Consider the following 4,556-nt stretch of genomic DNA (forward strand, 5'->3'; position numbering starts at 1 on the left):
TTAAGAGTTGATTTACGGCCAGCCAGCCAGCCAGCCAGCCAGCCAGCTGCAGCCAAGGCAGGGCAGGGCAGGCAAGGCAAGGCAAGGCAAGGCAAGGCAAGGCAAGGCAAGGCAAGGCAAGGCAAGGCAAGGCAAGGCAAGGCAGGCAGGCAGGCAGGCAGGCAGCCAGGCAGCCAGGCAGCCAGACAGGCAGGCAGGCAGGCAGGCAGGCAGGCAGGCAGGCAGGCAGGCAGGCAGGCAGGCAGGCAGGCAGGCAGGCAGGCAGGCAGCCAGGCAGCCAGGCAGGCAGGCAGGCAGGCAGGCAGGCAGGCAGGCAGGCAGGCAGGCAGGCAGCCAGGCAGCCAGCCAGCAGCCAGCCAGCCAGCCAGCCAGCCAGCCAGCCAGCCAGCCAGCCAGCCAGCCAGCCAGCCAGCCAGCCACTCCCACTTTGTATTTATATGCATTCAATTTATATTCAAACATTATATATGTTAAGGGCCTTGTTTTAGTGTTTATTTTAAAAATGACAAACATCGAGTCATTTTACCAGTCCTTTAGCGTTAACGGTGATGCATTTTAAAACTGAACATAAATCGCCTTTTCTGGATATATCAAATATCGAATCCGCTTAATGTGCCTACAATTCAATCATTCAAAAAATACATAATTTACATCAAGCCTTTTCATAGAACAGACAATAAGATTTGTACATGCAAAAAAAAAAAAAAAATCCTTTAAGTTATCAATACAATGTGAGAAAACTTTACTTTTATAACTAAAGTTGCACAATTATACCAACTCTATGGTGGCTGGGTTGTAAGGTGTGTGGCTGGTGTTTTGGAAGTCGCGAGTTCAAACGACCCAATGGGAATAATACTTTTTTTTTTTTGCCATACAATCTTCCTAATACTATTATGTAGGTTTGTGTGTGTTTTTTTTATTCATTCTTTGGTTTTATAGATGACATACATATTGACTTCCTTTTACCGGTCCTTAATTAGGCTCTGGGGAAGCAATGGTGGTGGTGGTGGTGGTGGTGGTGGTGCATTTAAAACTAAACCAAAAATCACCAGTTCTGGACGCGTCAAATATCATATCCGCTTAATGTGTCTACAACCTAATTACTTAAAACTACACTATTTAATTCATTCATATCATGTGCATATTGGTCATTATGCTCATACAACCGACATCAAAATTTATTTTCATTATTAGAATCATACATTTCATCAAGTAATACAGATACAAAGAGATTTTCTTTCTGAGAAGACCGTTAGTATTGGCTTGCAGGCAGGCAGGCAGGCAGGCATTTGAGGGTTATTATTTCGCCTGTTGATTGGGGGGAGGGTTGATGTGTTAGGGGGTTTCGGTTAGATGTGGTGGTGGTGATTGGTGGTGGTGATTGGTGGTGATTGGTGGTGATTGGTGGTGGTGGTGGTGGTGGTGGTGGTAGTAGGTGGGAGTTGGGGGTGGGGGGGGGGGGGGGGGGGGGGGGGGGAGGGGAAGGGGAGGGGAATGATGGTCTGTGGATTCCTTCTCCGTACCCTTTACATATAAGCAAAAATATGCCTTCTTGTGGGTATAGAAACATTAACACAAATTATATCAGTAACTGATATTGTAGCCTTTTAAACAGAAAAGATTTGTACATACAAATACTTTTTAATTATCATTTATTTGTGGAAATGGCATTTACGTCATTAAATTGATACCTCAGCATCAAGCTAGTGTCCTGCAGCAGTGGTCCAGTGGTAAAGTGTATATAAGTGATGCGTATTCTTGGAGTTGCGAGTTCAAGACCCGGATTAAGCTATATATATATATATATATATATATACAACATGTTTTGTTTTGGTTGTTTGTTTTGTATAAAGCCTCACACAATATCTATATTAAGCGAGTTTGTTTTAAACATGACATACATATTAATTCATTTTACCAGGCCTTATTCCACACAACTCCGTGATTTCCCGTGGAGCAAGCCATTCAAACAAAACAAACGAAACAAAACAAAACAAAACAAAAAACATTATTGCCAACAGCATTTGGTGTTCCCAGGCGGTCACCCATCCAAGTACTAACCAAACCCAACGTTGCTTAACTTCGCTGATCGGACGAGAAGCGGTGTTCTCAACGTGGTATGGCCGTTGGCATGAGACTGCCTACACATTGTGGCTAATAACCAACTCTTTTAAGTCATCGCGGGCAGGATACGGACCTGCTTGTGGTGTCTTAATGGTAATTGTATCCTAACATATTTTTGTCTCCTTGGCATGGATATTTAACATCGTTTATTCAGTCTTGGGTTTATGTTCTTTCGCCATTTACAGACATTTTACATCTACCTACTTCCTCAGCCTGCCCTGCCAATTTTCTAATGAATTTGTGGATTTTCTTTGTAATACAAACATGTGTGTGCTCATCTGCTCTTCAGTTTTTATGATATTTGTCTCATCTGTCCTGCTTTATGATACTTTTACAAAGACATGAACAAATGCTTCTATTTTAGAGAAGATATGGGATCCAGGTTTCGGAGCCGTAAAAACCAACCGTCGTGATTGGTGGACGAGTTGCCAGGTTGCAGCTTCTGTACCGTGCCGGCACATAAATAGGTTCGGCTCAAGCGGCGGCAGCATCATTCCCCCGTGACTGTCTGAGCGTCTCTCATCACCTTGGTTGGTTCATCATCATCATGGTAGGATAGCAAAGCCTACCAAGAAGGCTGCGGCTGCTGCTGCTGTGGTGGCCACCACCAGGAAACCTCGCGTCCAGGTTGCTCACCCGAAAACTAGTCAAATGGTTCTAGCCGCGGTCGCAGCACTCAAAGACCGTAAGGGCTCGTCTCTACAAGCCAATCAAGAAGTACGTTGTTGCCAACAACAAAGTCGAGGCTGCCAAGATCGCCATTTACATCCGAAGATTTCTCAAGAAAGCAGTGGCTGACGGCATTCTTGTTCAGACCAAGGGAGTGGAGCTAGTGGATCATTCAAGCTGGCCGTAGCAGAGAAGAGGGGCCGTTCTAACTCCCAAGAAAGCCACCACAACCAAGAAACCATCTACAGCAGCAAAGAAGGCCGTGGTAACTCCCAAGAAAGCCGCCACAAGCAACAAACCACCTACAGCCTTGAAAAAGAAGCAGCAGCAGCAGCAGCAGCTTGTTGTTGGGAACAAAAAGCCCAAAATAAAGAGAGCTTCAAAATCTCCCAAACCACCCAAGGCAAAGAAAGCTGTCAAAAAAACAACAAAGGCAAAATAAACGACGACATGCAAGCAGCATGAATACACATGACAATAAACATCCAGGCCTCCCCCCTCAGTGGAGGGGCCTCATATGATTCCAAAAAAGTTTAGTTTTGTAGACAAATAAATCATTACTTTTGGGGTAGATTTACTCTGTATATTATATATATATATATATATATATATATATATATATATATTATATATATATATATATAATATATCTATATTATATATATATATAATATATAATTATATATATATATATATATATATATTATAATATATTATATATATAATATACATCTATATTAATATATATATATAATATATTATATATATATATATATATAATATATATATATATATATTATATATATGGGTGAGGTGATATGGTACCAAAGTTTTGGGTAAGGTGATTGACATTTACACAAGATAAAACACGAACCAATGGGAATAAAAACATAAGAATGGAAGTAACTGCAGAAGGCCTATTGGCCCATAACACAAGCACTTCCTCTTGATGCTTCTATATTGGTTCAGAGTCTTGAAGCTATAATAATAATATATATATATATATATATATATATATATATATATATATATATATATATATATATATATATATATATATATATATATATATATATACACACAAAACTAAATAGTCTTGTTAGACAAATTGCCCCTATTAGAGGCAAGTTGACTAACAAGCCGAATGACTGGCAATTGTTTTGAATTTGAGTTAAATCTAACATAGAAATGTAATCAAACCTAACCTAACCTATGCTAACCCAAGCTAAGCTAACCTAACCTAACCTAAGCTAACCCAAGCTAAGCTAACCTAACCTAACCTAAGCTAAGCTAACCTAACCTAACCCAGCAATTCATGATCTTAATATAATACTGTTAATTGGATAAACCAATTTGGAAAGAAATGTTCGAAAATAACAAAATTAACTGTGCTTGTTAGGAAAATTGGGCCTTGCATACTTGTCCCAATAGTGTGGTTCTCGCTTTTAGGTACGACATAAACGTATACCTAAGTTGAGAGAGAAAAAGATTCTCACTCAAACATGCATATCGATTGCCAGTCCTGAATTCTGGGTAGATATTCGTGTCCTCCCTTTTCATTTACCATCATTTGGATACTATCAAAACAGCTCTGAGAAGGATAAAATGAATAAAACGGGTAGCTCACTCATGTAAAAAGGAAGAGTTGGGAAAGATCTCTCTCTCTCTCTCTCCCCCTCACCCCCCCCCCCCCCCCCCCAATGATCCTGCTCTGCTAGTATATAACGTAACAAACCTTCCCCCCCCCCCCCCCCCAATCAGAG

The 4,556-nt window shown here is 40.8% G+C and overlaps 1 non-coding gene across 1 annotated transcript; it reads right to left on the reverse strand.

Moving 5' to 3' along the window:
- Nucleotides 1–2,012: 2,012 nt before the first annotated feature.
- Nucleotides 2,013–2,131, reverse strand: LOC138361685 (5S ribosomal RNA). The gene has a single exon (XR_011227105.1). It is a non-coding gene; the product is annotated as a 5S ribosomal RNA (ribosomal RNA).
- Nucleotides 2,132–4,556: the final 2,425 nt, after the last annotated feature.

The sequence above is a fragment of the Procambarus clarkii genome, unplaced genomic scaffold, assembly GCF_040958095.1.
Source record: "Procambarus clarkii isolate CNS0578487 unplaced genomic scaffold, FALCON_Pclarkii_2.0 HiC_scaffold_605, whole genome shotgun sequence".
Classification (NCBI taxonomy): domain Eukaryota; kingdom Metazoa; phylum Arthropoda; class Malacostraca; order Decapoda; family Cambaridae; genus Procambarus; species Procambarus clarkii.